General features: G+C 35.3%; 1 long non-coding RNA gene across 6 annotated transcripts in view; it reads left to right on the plus strand.

The window, feature by feature from the left end:
* Positions 1-15,489, plus strand: part of LOC121069885 — a 139,436-nt gene that overhangs the window by 70,655 nt on the left and 53,292 nt on the right. For 5 of the 6 annotated variants that reach the window (XR_005819715.1, XR_005819717.1, XR_005819713.1 and 2 more), the window contains exons 3-4: positions 12,085-12,292; positions 14,810-14,904. This is a non-coding gene — a long non-coding RNA (uncharacterized LOC121069885). The remainder of the gene's footprint in view (positions 1-12,084; positions 12,293-14,809; positions 14,905-15,489) is intronic. The other variant, XR_005819714.1, reaches the window with a different exon arrangement.

Genomic DNA, 15,489 nt, shown 5'->3' on the forward strand with positions numbered 1-15,489 from the left:
ACTGCTAGGAATGACAGATTAATGAAATAATTAATCAAAGGTCAGACAGGTAAATTAGTGTCTTGTAGAGAGTGCAACATACTTTTTTTTGGAGTGATATTTTAAAGCTCTGTTTCAGAAACCTATAAGAGCATCTATATATCTGTGGTGAAGGCATACTTCTATAGATATTAATTAAGGTAACAAATAATTTTTGGAATCAGTGGATTTCAGAAAGAAGCAAGATGAGCTTTTCTGTTTCCTAAGTATGCTGAACTATCATTGGCGATGCTACAAAGAATTCTGTTTAAAAAATGTCTTTCTAGAATTTATATAAATTTGTCTGGGAGCTTTCATAAAGAACAAACAATGAAAGTCTGAGGCAAAATAAATAACCTCCTTAACATCTGCAGTATTGTGCAGAACAGCTTTTGAAGGAGTCCATTACATGGTATATCACTACACTATTTTACATATTTTCTACAAGTGTTCAATTTTACCTAATGATTCAATTCAATCCTCAGGTCAAGCTGATACTAAATTTGTTCTGATTTGGTGCAAAGAAAGACAAAGCAAAAATACCTTGCTCATCAGCTCCTGTAGGGTTGAAAAAGTTTTGAAGTTCAGAAGTCACTGTATTTTTGTGATGGGATAATATAACTGGGGGAGAGAAAGTAATGAACTCATACATGCTATTATGAGAGGTAATGTTTTCCAAAAGATCATCAGATTTAGAATATTACTTGTAAAGGAAGAGTGTAAGAGGAAGTAATTTAGATGACAAAACAGTTGACACAGGGAAAAGAATGATGAGGTTTAAAGAAATGTAATGAGTGGCAAATAGTTGCTATATTTATTTATTTATTTTTTTTAAGAAGGGAAAAATACTTATTTTCAGAGAAATTAAACAGCTAGCAAGTGGAACAAAACAAAACAGATGCTAGAGAGGAAAAGAGAAAGTAAATGAAATGAAACTGCACATTGACAAATGGGTAGAAAAACAGAAACTAATTTCTCGATTACAGAATGGCATTTAATTTATTTTTCATCTTCTACTTTAATAAAGCTTTTGATGGCTACCTTGAGATTATGGCTATACATACCATATAGGAACTCTTCCATCTTATGAAAAGGAAACATAAGGATAACAAGGTGGATTTGGTTCCTGATGTCATCAGTATACAGTTTAGAGAAAAATTTTTTGACTTGTAGGGATGCTTAGGTGGGGAAGGAGTGCTAGTTTCACAATTTTAAAGTCATAATGCTGTACATCAATGCTATTTTTTTTTCTCTTATCAGCTATACTGTCTGTATTCATTCACAAAAAATGTTGATTTATTTCTTTAATACTTTAATGCTGATATGTAAAGGCATCTGTTACTGCTTTTTTTTTTTTTTTTTTTTTTTTTTTCTGGTCTCATTTGCATTTTAGAAGCATTTTATAACCTCTTATTTGCTCTGTCTGCCATGTAATTTTACTGTATCTGTACATAAATGAGTATAAACTTATACATTTCTTTGAGATTCTCAAAAACAATGTTACTACATAAATAGGATGCTGTTCCTGAGATAGTAATCTGTGCTATGTGTTTGGACTTCTGGGATGCTTATTCATTAAGTACTTGTATATATTGGGATATCCACTGACAAGTGAAGATCCTGAGATTTACACCTTTCCCAGGCAGGGAATTTGAACCTATCTCCTCTTCTTTCTTGTTTGTATCCTGATTTTGTCATTTAGTTAGACAATTCAACAATGCTTGTCTTTTCCAGTGTTTGCTTAAAATGCATAAAAAGCAGTCTCTTTTCTTATTTCCCTTCCCTTCCTTTTTTTAATGGTTTGTTGTTCAGGCAGGATTAATTGAGGTGTTCTTCAGTGCCCTTTCTCCCTGAAACTCTTGTGCAGTCTGGCAGGTAGGGGACATGACAGAGGTGATTTTCTACCTCCTTCTGCAGGAGAATTTTCTAACCAACATTGTGCAAAGGTGGTGACTATGGGACTTGCACACCAGGGGAGCACCACAACCACTGCCCCCCGCTCCAGCTGACTGCAATTGCTTTCAGGTTCATTTACCCATTTCCCTGCAGAGGACGGCGAGGGAATCCTCCTCACAAGGTCAAAAAACTATTTTTGCGTACCATCAGACACTAAAATGCAAATGAAGTGATATACAGTGTAATTAGTCACCTGTGGTGTGGCTTTATTATCAAAGTCTAAGATTTTAAGATAACTTTAAGTTATTTCTTCTTGAATATGCAAATTAATAAATAAAACAGTTAAGCAAGATTGACTAGATCTTACATGTTGCTGCAGTGTTTTCTTTTGATGTTCTTTGGCCAGGACCTTCTCTATGTTTAATTCTGTGCTCTTCCATCACTGTCATTAAAACTTCTTAGGCTCCTGATTGCTGAACAGCTTCCTCTGTCCAGTTGAAGAATCTTTCATATCCACAGCAGTGCTGGCCTTTATGTTTCACTTCATGTGCTTTTGTCACATTTCTTGCCCCGCCTTTCTGCTCTTTTGGGCATTATCCAAAACAAGAGTGAGGGGTTTGCCGCACTCTTGTTTCTATTGATAGTGAATGAGAATGAGTGCTGGTCCTGCATTTTTCACTTCAAAGTCACCTTTTCTCTCCTGCTTTCTGGCTGGCAGCTATCTGGCTGTGTTAGTCTGCGGCCTACAGGGCAACAACAACAGCACCATCCCGTGTCCAAAACCCAGGGCTCTGAGTTTCTATATGCATATGTGGGCACGAAATTAGGCATTTAGAGAATACTGAAATCTATCTGGTTATAGTATTTTGAGCAGAGGAGACTAGTGGTGGTTGCAGGGTTGCTGCCTTCATTGGTCACAGGCTCACTTGCCTCCTCCCAGTCTCTCCCAGGCTGTGCTAGTCTGGGCCTTTAGTAGTGGTTGTGTCTACCAGCTTCAAGAGGAGCACTTGGCACATCCATCTATTATTAAGTACCAAGCAGTAGTGCTAAGCCTGTTTAAAGTTTACTAGATGACACTGAATAATTTTTCTGACAAATAAGGCTCCAAGTACGCCTTAAAAATCTGATCTTAGTCAGTCACCTGAGGATTGTGTATATGTTGATAATATACCTAAGTAATGAGTATATGCTACATCTTGAATGTTAAACAGTTTTAACATAAACGTTATGTATACACTAAGTATGCATGATATCTGACACTACACGTGTGTGTTACTTACTATATGGGATATTACCCTATTTGTGGGTTTAACCCTAAATATACATTCATATACAGTGTGAAGAAAGGGAAATTTTACTACTGGATACCATTGGAGCATTTCTGCTTGGGTTTGAGGCCATGATCAGCACCTTGCTGAAGCATTTTGATCCCTTACTCACGCGAATGTGCTGCCTCATGCTATACCATCCTCCCGACCACTGCTGTGGTCTTTCAGGGGATCATCAGAAGCCCTTCAATCTCTTCTTTTGTGCAGCTCTAATTACATATTTTTAGTTTCCTCTGTTGTCTTTAAAATTTTATATAATTTCTGAAATTACTTTCTAATTCTCTTCACCACCCCCACTTTTTTTTTTTTTGGTGTCTTCTCTGCTTTTCTTCTCATCCCTTCCTTCCCTTCACCACTCTTACTTTGAATTTTCTTGTTTTCTGAAAGGGCTTAGGCCAGACACTAACATGTGCACTGTGTAATTTACCTGTGCATATTACAAGTTTTATTTTCTTCCAGTAATTAACAATCACTTTCCTTTTAGTTTCTTTAAAAAAGATTAATAATCATTGATTAAATTAAAAGAGACATTATATGACAATTTTGGAGGTCAGTTTTGTACCTGAAAAGTATAAAGGAAGCATTATATCAGGAAGTCTGATATAAACGAAGACACCAGTTACAGAGGCAGAGCAGTGTGGCAATGGTTGGGAATTGGGAATATATTCATAAGATGAGGAATTTTAAAAAAAAAAAGCTTTTGTGATGGTGCAGGGCTGGGTGTGTTAGGGAGAAAACAAATGGCTTTCAGCTTAGACTCCTCAAATATGTGTGAAACCAATTATATGTGAAAAGGTAATAACAGTAAGAAAGAAAATGTAAGAACGCATTGTTGGTGTGTCTGTTATGCTGGAGAAGCACAATTTTTCTGTTTAATGATAGGCCTTGTCACTTCAAACAAAAGGGTGTAGCTGATTTAAACTCTGAAGATGTTTTCTTGCTTGTTTAGTCACAGCTCTTCCCTATTATCATTTTAAAAAGTGGATCATTCGTGTGAAAAAGTTTTTTCAAAGTAGTAAAGATCTCATCATTTATTCACTGAAGCTGATGTTCAGATTCCTTGAGGATTAGGAGCAGACTAATAATAATAGTAGTAATAATAATAATAAAATCAGAGCCATTAATGGACTGTTTTATTGTCTATTTTGTATTAATTGATCCAGTTGCAATATAATACACAACATTGATTTGTTACAGATTGTTCAAGAGCTTGGCTAATTTTTTTTAATTTGGTTTTATACTTCAATTATTTTTTTGTAGTCTGGGAAAGCCAGTTCAAATGAGTAAATAATACTGACAATGGAATAGCATTTTTACCTGTCCTTATATGCTTTTTATTGTCCTTTTTTTTTTCTTTAAAAAAGAAAAAAAAAAAAGCTCAGCATCTAAATATTCCATTTCCGGCTTGTTTTAGATAATACTGCATAAGGCAAAGCTCCATTTTGTCCAATTTAAATAACTGTGCATATTTCTAAGGAGAGGCTTGCACCTAGTTGTTGTTATGCATCAAGGAATAAATGTATGGAATAGCCTGCAACTATGACAATATTTATAAATGCTTTCTTCTTTCTTTCTTTTTTTCTTTTTTACTATTTAAATTAGAATATCTGTACCTAGTTGCTCATATGCAGTTAAGATTCCTGATTTTTTTTAACAGAAGAAAGTTTTTAGTCTCTATCATCACACGAACCACAAGTTTATTAACTATACTGGCTTTTCTTTGAAATGGAGAACCTGCAAATTTTCTCTGTTGTGTCTACAATTTAAATAAATAACAGTTCAAACCAAACCAAACCAAACCAAACCAAACAAACAAAAAAAAAAAACAAGAAACTCTTTACTACAATCTGTTTTCTCTGAAAATTAAGAGAAACTACATTCCTCCTAGTCTGATGTAACAGGTGTAATTTCTGTGTTCTTCCATAGTCTCTCCTCTGTGTTTTCTAGTTTCTCCTCTCTATTCTCCTAATCCAGATGGGGGCTCTGCAAAAGAATATAAGTGAAAGGTGAATAAAAAAAAAGATTTGTCTCTTCCTTTGATTTCATCCATTAAAAGAGATGATACTAACAGCAAGTGAGATTCAATATCAGTGTGAATTAAAATATATTCTGTCACCAAAATTAGAATAGCATTTGCATCAGCCATTTTAATAACAGTTTTAGATGGGATGTGAAACCTTATAGCTCAGAAACCTAAGACAAACACAGCAGTAAGAATAAAGCTGAAGTGCTATTAGGGAAATCGCTTATACCAGCCTGTATACTGGGCCTTCTACCTTCCTCTTGCACAAGGGTTACAAACTACAATGGATCCTAGTAATATCTGACCCCTCTCTTGATAATCTTGCTTCCACTGGAGAACTGAATGGTGTTTCATTCACCACAACTCGTGGGGCAGCGGCAACCCGCACGGAAAACTGCTCTTTACAGTTGGTGTTTACATTCAGCCCACCTTCTCCAGGCACTGGGAGCTTGTGCCAATACAATGCTGAAAGCCATTGAGGTTTACATCCTATATTCCTGGTGAGGATACTAAAATTTGTCAAACCACCAAATACCTACTGCTTATACATAGTGGTAGCATCTGAACTGGCCATGACGGAGGCATGCAACCTAGTAACATGCTAGTTGCGTACTGAATAGTACAGCTCTGGTCTCTGTGAAGCCTTGTTGAGAGAAACAGCATGAGAGAATGTCATTAATCAACATCAAGATTTAATACTTGATGGATTGAGTGGTAGCAGTTTTAAATGTAAAATGATGGCTCATTTTCAAGATGCCACTAATTGTAAATCAAATTCTGAGATGTTTTGTTGGAACTGTAAATGTGGATGAGTATCATTATTGTTTTCAATTTGCTACTTTCATTTTGATAGGAAAATATATCATAAAGATTTGATTTTTAATTTATTTTTATTACCCAATGTTTATTATCAGGTTCCTCATTTTGACTTGAGCATCCTGTGAGAGAATTTTCATTTTAATGGTTATGTGGTAAAAGAGATTAAATCAACCTTAAGAGTGTATTTTACTTAATTTCAATCATAGTTTATTGCTCAGGGTATATTTATAGAGATATGCATGATTATATGAAAGGATTCATTAGGAATTATGTTAACACAGAAATTATTTAGTGAACCTTTTCTTCTATACATTTGCTTTAAAATATTACAAAATGGGGGCTGGAGGGCCCAAATGAGAGACAACTCAATATATATATATATATATATTTTCCTGAATGCATATATTGTAAGTAACATTTTCAAAAATATCTAAAAAATAAGACCACTTTTCAATAAGACTTAGACTTTCATTCACAAGAAACTGTGAGTTTCTTGTTCACATCAGTGACTAATGCTGTGATGCTGATCACCATTTTTAGCTGTCCAAAAAAGTCTTCAGTTAAACAGGCTGAACTTCTGTTATACTTAAATGTATCTGAATATATCTAAATCTTGCGCCTTGTTGACCTTAAGCAACCTTTTATTTAATGTGTAGAGTTATCTGTATGTAAGTAGATATTTAGCGTCCTCTTGACAACTGATGTGGTACACAGACAAATTGGAGAAGCGTGAAAGACATTTACAGTCCAGAAACTAGGTTTCCTTATTTTTTCTTTCTTCCGGAAACTGAGGAGCAGAAGAGAGAAGGAAGTGCATAGCAGAAAATTCAACAGAAGACAGTGTTTAGGAGCCTATGAAAGGGAACCCAAACATGTTTAGGCACTGCATTACTTCCTTTGGGTCTGCTGACAAATGTAATATACTTATGAAGATGCATTGGGGCACGTGATTATGATTCCAGTTTACTGTTGCTATATACCTTGGGCTGAAAATGTGTTAAAGATTAGTCAGCACTTGATATACAGATACGTGTATTTTTAAGCATCACACCCTCTACAACACCCGTGAGTAATGTACTGTGAAAAGACCCAACTAAATACATTAACATTTCTTTCAGTTCCAGCTAGTTTCCAAGGGACCTGCTCCTTGCAACTATTACTTAGCAGTGAAATAATCTAATCAGTATAAACAGAAGCATCAACATGGCAGCCCTAACAAAAAATCTTAGTGGATATCAGGTCTTTGAATTCAGTGTTTCCTAGCACACACACATACTTCTGCATGAACAGCATAACCAGTGGCAAAGTTTATCTGAAAGACAATTATTTGATTATTTGAACATAAACCGAACCAAACTGTGGAAAGTACTATACCTGAACATCCTGGAAAGAGCTAGGCCCAGCGTTGCAGTCAGTGGAATAAAATAAGAGTTTTATGCGTGACAAAATGTGCTGAAGGTTTTCATTGTACAGATGAGTGCAGAGACTTCATGATCAAAGTGTCAGATCATCCTGACTTATGCAGTACTTAAACTACACCTCTGCATAATATTTTATTGTGTAAACTTGTTAACAATTTACTTTCCATGATACTTTGTTTTTTGTCCTTTTAAAAGAGCAATCTGTATAATGTCTTTTATGCTGGTTTATTTTAACACCAGCTGTATAGAACATCAAATTATTCTGCTGTCTCAAACAGCGATATCAGCCTGTTTTTTGATAAACAGATCAAATATCCTCTGAATATTATTCAATCCTGTCTAAGAACTTCACTGCTGCAAAAGTTAGAGACATTTCTCTTATGGTCAATTGTCCCCATCTGTTCTTGTCCCAAGGTGATTTTTTTCTGATTCCAAAAGTATTTCTTCCTCATGGTGTTTCAGTCACCTAAATTATTTATAAAGAACAAATATATGCCTTCACAGACTTTGTACAGAAAGGTAAACATTATTAAAAAAAATATTTTTTTAAGGCTTATCAGCATTGCTATTTTAGGCCTGAGTTACAAACCTTTATTGATTCAGCCAAAGCTGAATGTTTGAAGGTGGGTTGCAGGTCCGTGCAACTCGAGGAACATCCTGAAATCTTTCATTTTGGGTAACCCTGCAGTAAAACATTTTTTTGGGACAGAATTTAAAGAAATTCAGCAATTTTGGTAAAACAATCATACTTCTGCGTGATTTGAACTTTTTGACATGCAGAGTGATATGGCTCTTCCAGGTGTTTTCATCTCGCAGTTACCATTTCTCTGTCCTTTGACTGAAACATAATTGACTATAAAAGTGTTTGCAGTTCCTTTCAGAGTGCAGCACGATTTGCAGCTTGTAATTATTACATCTAATGACAGCATTTGGTATGCCATGGTTTGCAGAGCTGACCTCTAGATTAGGGTAGATGAGGTTATGTCACAAAGAAATTATCATTTACTTAAGCACTCTGAGTCGTATCACTGAGATAGTACCTTTGTAGTAATACATTGTATTAATACATTGTAATAAAGCAATTTATTAGCATGTCTGTAACGCAGTCAAACCAAAGCAAACCACAATTATTGTTTGACTATAGGTAGATAAACAATAGAAGCTATCAGCACCTCTCATTACTTTGTTCTCTGTAGTCCAACAAAACATTAACTGCCATATTGTGCAGGTTTTCTGTACAATACCACTTGACCAGAGGCTTATTTTATGTTTTACTCACAAAGGTGCCTCCACTCCAATGTCTATATAGACATAATAAATTTTTTCCTTTTTCTACACATGGCTGCATCTTCACTTGCTCTCTCTATTGACCACATATGACCCCTGTGGCTACCTATAATTGTATGCCATATACATGTTAATGAAAACTGTTAGGGTACTTTCAGTGTTATACTTATTTTAATTTGTCAGTTACTATCTTTTTTCACACTTCTACATATCACTCAAAACTTATAACTCATAGTTGTGTTTGAGACATAAATCTTTTGTTAAGAGATTAGTGAGTCATCTTGTCCATGGCTCTCATTGCCAACTATTACACAATTATAATAAAGTTTTCTCCAATATAGAGCCACAAGCCTTCTACTTCAGTTACTGTAGGAGAGCAAAGCCATGTCCCATAGCAGTCAGACGAGGCAAGACAGTAGCTTATCTCAACCTGTTTGCCTTGCATGGAAACTTAATAGGACCACCATCAGTCACTGAGGGACTCATTGAGCCTTGGGGACCAATAGGGCAGAAGTGAACAGCTGAGGTACATCTTACCACTTTTTCAAACACATATATTCACCATGAATTGAGTTTCAACGTATGTTACTATATTAGGGTCACAAGTCCCTTGGCTCACCTGAAAAAGCAGTTTGACCCTGGTGAAGGGTTTTGCAGATAGATGGAAAGTATGTCTGAAGTCTGCCATTGGGCAAAAGTAGATAGGGCCTCCATACTTCTCTGTTGTCTTCACAGAGCGTATGTAGGCTAATGTAAGGAGAAGAGTTGCTAGCTCTCCACTCTGACAGAGAGAAGGATTTGACTCAATCTGCTTTTGGTTTAAATTTTTACCTCAGGACACCTTAATGCTAATTTCCTATTTACAAAATATAGAGACTCAAAGTCTCTAAGGATAAATTAAGTTGTGAGCTGTATCTTAGAAAAGGTTGTAATAATTTTAGGTGCTATAAAGATCAATTTCTGATGAAATTTTCCCACAGAGAAAAGTGAAACAAAATATTTAGTTTTCAAGAACATTTTGAAAAAAAAAAAAGTAAGAATTTCAAAAAGAGGAGTATTTTCATAATTGTTTTTTAATTTTTATTTTTTTAATTTCACATTACTATTACAATATCATGAAATAACTTAGTGAGTAATGTACCAAACAACTCGCAACATGTGTTTGGATGAGAGAGGGGAAAGCTAACAGTATCCATTGAATTGTGTCACATGTAGGTCAGTTTTGCTTAACAGTCATCTTAGAAGAGTTGGTTTCATGGCTTTCCACGGAAGACTGAAAATATATAAAGAAAACCTTGTATGTTCAGCTAAGTTCTGCTAATCAAAGATCAAAAATCCATTTTTTTTCTTGTTTGCTGAATGAAGTGATCAAAACTAAACCATAGGTAGAAACAGAAAGATGAACAAAGGTTATGTCCAAGAAGAAAGCCCTTTACTTATCACTATTATGCTAATGCTACTTATACTAATATAAGTATTTCTTAACAAGCATAAAGTAATTGGATATTATTTATAGTTACACGTTAAGCTATCTAAGGTAAAGAATTATGGCTATTATATGGCTATTATATGAAGTTGTTCAGCTCTGTATGAGACAAATTTATGTTGGCTCTGCAAGATTAAGATTGTTTTTTGGGTTTTGCTTATGAAAAGCTCATGGCTCATTTCTTTATTTTGAATCTTGTCATCACTGGTAGTTTTTGCTTATTTTACTTCTTAAACAGGCTTGCTTTGCTAGGAAGATACACCATCTATGATCAATAACTCTGATGTTATTAAGATATTATTTACATTGTTCATCTAAAGGAGTTTCTGAAGATATACTGCTTGATATGTTAAAATCTACTGAAAGATTTAGGGTTAAACCAATAGCTCTAAGCTTGAAAATAAGGGCTAACATCTGAAATATGTTAATAGGAAAAGCTTCATATCTAATTTTTCTACTTTCTGGCATTAAAATTTCTTTTTTCACCCTTGCACCATCGAAAACACAAAGAGGTAGAGAGAATCCTTTTAGACACCAAGATTTTGCTGGAAAGGAATGTTACTTAAAAAACTAGTATTTCAGGAGTTGCAGCATTCCACGATTCTGTTTTTTTTTTTTCTTAATTTTTAAAGCTTTTAATGTTGATATCCTTGAAATGATGCACCTTGATAACGTACGTGTTACTAAAGAGTTCAAGTATGTATGAATGAAATTTATATAAACAGGCAAGGTCTCCTCTTCTTTTACTTGCAAACTAATTGCCTCTAATCCAGAAAAAAAAAACACTATTTTGGAGGGCTAGAGCCACCAGTGAGCTCAGGTTTGTTTTAGTCATTAATTTTTCTTTTCAAGCAATTATTTCTTTACCATTAAATTTGAGATTATTTTGCCTGCAACCTGCAGTGAAATCATTAGAATCTGACATGCTGTCTTATGCTATGTGTCTTTTTGGAAACACTTAAGCCATCCTTCACTAATAACAAATGGGATATCAGGACTGAAGTTGTGGCAAAATTGATGAGCCTTTTGCTTCAAAATGGATGCTGAAATAATCATGTCCTTACAGTGACTTTGAACATAACTTGTAAAGGGAACTTTCACAAGGTTTTCAGAGTTTAGGATTTCATTACATTCATTGAATCTGTGCTGCAGCTGGAGCTTACAGAATCTACAGAATCAGTGTTGTGCTCTTTATTGGTAATGCTTCCTTTATAACTGTCAGCTTCTGCTAGAGTCTGTGGTAGGCATCAAACAGTTCTTAGTACTACTCATTGGAAAATATCAAGCATAAATTCAGTCCTTGGACTTTTCTTAATGCTTACAAGTGTACGTAGCATTTAATTAACAGTGCCATGCCCAGAAAGGAGTAGAAAAAGTAAAGAACTTGAAATAAAAGTTAGTGAAAAGGTTAGAATATTTGTTTCTTGTACATTTGTCTAATAGATCAAGAAAATGCAACAGATTAGAATCTGGTAGGAAATCTTGTTGAAAATACATAACAAGTCTCATTGATTTCACTATTTATACATGCTTTGGGTACGTTTATGCATATAAGAAATGGTGATATGTTATTATTAGCTTAAGAAAACATATGATGTAATATGGTGGGGGATTTGGGAACTGAGAAACTACCATTTTTATAAAGTCACACATCAGTACTGGAGCTCCACAAGCGAGGTAATACATCTCAATTTATACAGGCAAGTCCTGTGCCAAAAAACAAGCAACCAAACAACAACAAAAAACCAACACCAAAACAAAAAAAATCCCATGAGTTTTTTCTTTTTTTCTTTTCTCTTTTCTCAGCTCTGCAACTCAAGAAACGGTGTGAATTCTGCTGTTACATAAGAAATTTCAAGAAAACACGATGTACTCAGTAGCAGAATTTCGGGTCTGATGGGAAGAAATAATTATTGAATCTCTCTATAGATATGCAGCACCTCCCTACCATAACACAACAACAAGAACAACAACAAAACAACAACAACAACGAAAAAAACGTAGAACTAGACAGGTAAGTTACTGTATTTCTGGAGGTTAGTTTAAAGGCATGGCTGCTCAGAACACTGAGGTAAAGATCATACTGATTTGTTTATGTCGTTTTCACCAATTTTCCATCTTTTGGTTTGTGACTCTGCATGTAGGAGGCTTTTTACTACAGTCTGTTCTTGAGAAAACTCAGCCTAATAAATATGCAAGGAAATAGACAGCAATAAGGAGTACTGGTAGAAGAGCAGGAGCAGATGAAATGCAGTCTGCCAGTGCTTGGATTTTGGTCAAAATACTAGTTGACATAGTGCCATATATCCAGTGGAACAACCTGCAGCTCATCTATTTTCTTTTTCTTATGTTATCAGAAACATTATCAGAGCGTGACCCCCAAACAGTAAGAACATTATTGATCTTCTTTTATTAATGGGCTGGGTTTGCTGAGGGTCATATATCAAACCATATATATTCTGTCAGTTGTTCTACAGAGACATTACATACAAGGAGTAACACAATAATATTTTTCATAGCCAGTTTGATGGGATGTCAGCCTGCTGTGTGCTTCTGAAAATATTTAATATGCTTAAGTGTCATTGATCTAGAAGTAAAAGTGAACTGTCTGAACTGGTGTCTTATCCGTTCTGAAATCAGGCCCTAAAAGTTGAAAGGAATAATAGATTGATGGCTATTGACTCAATGCTGCATCATAATATGTGCAATTAAGGAGGTCATGATAAGGGAGAACTGCAACAGGTCATAGCCTTTCCTGAGTTCACATACAGCTGCGACCAGGCCTCTGACACACACACACACACACAATGTAATTCAAAATTATTAATTGATGCTATTAACATGAAAATGAAGAACATGACTGCAGAAAAGACAGAAGAGTGAGCACAGTGCAAACAGAGTCAAGGAAATCTGATTGGAAGAGGTTTATAGAAAGTCTTCATAGATTTGAATAAATATATATATTCCAAGGAATAAAGATGAATTTCTGTTGGGAAATGTTTGTAGTTTGAAAATATTCTAGCTATATGAAGAAGTTACTTCGATTTGGGAACAAAACTAAATTTGAAATGTGATCCTTCAGGAGAATCTCATCAATGTGTATAAATATCTGAGGGGTGGGTGTCAAGAGGATGGAGCTGGTCTCTTTTAAGTTGTGCGCAGTGTGAGGACGACAGGCAACGGGCACAAACTGAAGTACAGGAGGCTCTGGGTGAATATGAGAGGGCACTTCTTTACTGTGAGGGTGACAGCACTGGAACAGGTTGCCCAGAGATGTTGTGGAGTCTCCTCTGGAGATATTCAAAACCTTCCTGGATGCCATCCTGTGCAACGTGCTCCAGGTGATCCTGCTCGGCAGGGAAGTTGGACTAGGTGATCTTCAGAGGTACCTTCCAACCTTGGCCATTCTGTGATTCTGTGATTCCGTAATCTTGCATTTAGGGAGGGCAAATTTTAGGAGATCAGGAGGTATTTTGGGGCCTATGTAACTAGACTTTCACCTACACATCTTGCAGACAGCAGGACAGTACAAACCAATCCAAAGAATTCCTTGCTACTTCAGAACAGATTCAAACTGTACATTTTGTGAAAGTGTATCTGCTTATGCCAATTATCGATATGGGCAATTATGTAGTCCTACATTTTAACCATCATTAAAAATGTTGTTGGTTCAGTATACGTGGCTCTCAGCTTCTAAGCAATGTACATCTTCAAAATTTTAGCCAGAAAGAGGGGAAGAAAATCAGAATTCACATATTATTTTAGCAAAAGACCCTTCTATCTAGATAACTATTTTCAAACATGAAATTGTTTCAATAACAGATACTTGTGAGACACTGGAAATATCAAACACTTGCTTTTTAAGCTGATTAACTGTGATATCTTACAGAAGCAATGTAAAAATTTAGCCTTTAAGACAACTGTGCTTCCAAAAATAGTCTTTGATATGTTTATCCCTTTTTTGCACAATGCTTTCTCTTGAAATAAGAATATTCCTGGAACTGTACCACAAACTTAGAACCAACATATCACATGGTCAATGTGCTTTTCCTGCTTGGAAGCAGGCTTTCATTTTGGTGTACCAGTAAATATAATTTGATCTTCTGATCTATCTCAGCAGTGTTTTTATATGACAACAGGAGAGTTTCTGATACAACCAGTCTCTAAAGGCTCTCCTTTTTCTTAGAATATATACTTCATAGAACGGTCTTCATGAAATCTCTGTAGTTATATATAAGATAAATAATTTGCTGGCAAACTAGTCTGAGGAACATATTAAGACATTTAAATAATTCATAAAATCTCGTCATTTTTCAGTTCTGTCTTAGAGTTGTGCTTCTGTACTGATAACCCCAACAGTTCCTTAATGACTGTGCTGCGCGACTGCAATTTTGTAGATGCTGTTTCACGTAACTCTAGTGACTTCAGTAGGAATTTTTGTACATTTACATAGTCTATATCTTTTAAGAAAAAAAAATAGTTGTTGGTCTTTTTCCTCTGAAGTTCCTGTAATACCTCGACTCTTTTGTAGAATGCACACTTCTCTCATTGAAATCACTTGCAGCTGAAGACACTTAAGGACATTTGGATAGACTTATCAAACTGCAGAATTTTGGTATTTAAGAAGTAAGTGCTGTAACTGATGATTTTCAGGTATGCTGGTTGCCAGAATGGAATCCAAGCCTTAGAGCTATATGTCTATATTTCCCATATGGCAAAAGAATCAGAGTGGCAATTCAGATCCCAGGCACAGACCTGAATTACTTAATTGGAGATGCTGCCTTGTTTAAATTCAGTGTACCTGCAGGTCAAGAAAAAGCTACAGATTCCCTCAGCCCAGGGCTTTCTTTCTTTCCTTTTCTTTCCTTTTCTTCTTTCTTTTCTTTTCTTTTCTTTTCTTTTCTTTTCTTTTCTTTTCTTTTCTTTTCTTTTCTTTTCTTTTCTTTTCTTTTCTTTTCTTTTCTTTTCTTTTCTTTTCTTTTCTTTTCTTTTCTCTTTTCTCTCTTCTCTTCTCTTCTCTTCTCTTCTCTTCTCTTCTCTTCTCTTCTCTTCTCTTCTCTTCTCTCTCCTCTTCTCTTCTCTTCTCTTCTCTTCTCTTCTCTTCTCTTCTCTTTCTCTTCTTTTCTTTTCTTTTCTTTCAATCCCCAATTTCGATCCTCAGGAAAGCTTTAGTTTGAAGCTTTAGCTATCTTCCACAGATTAACATTCATT

This window comes from Cygnus olor, chromosome 4 (assembly GCF_009769625.2).
Source record: "Cygnus olor isolate bCygOlo1 chromosome 4, bCygOlo1.pri.v2, whole genome shotgun sequence".
Classification (NCBI taxonomy): domain Eukaryota; kingdom Metazoa; phylum Chordata; class Aves; order Anseriformes; family Anatidae; genus Cygnus; species Cygnus olor.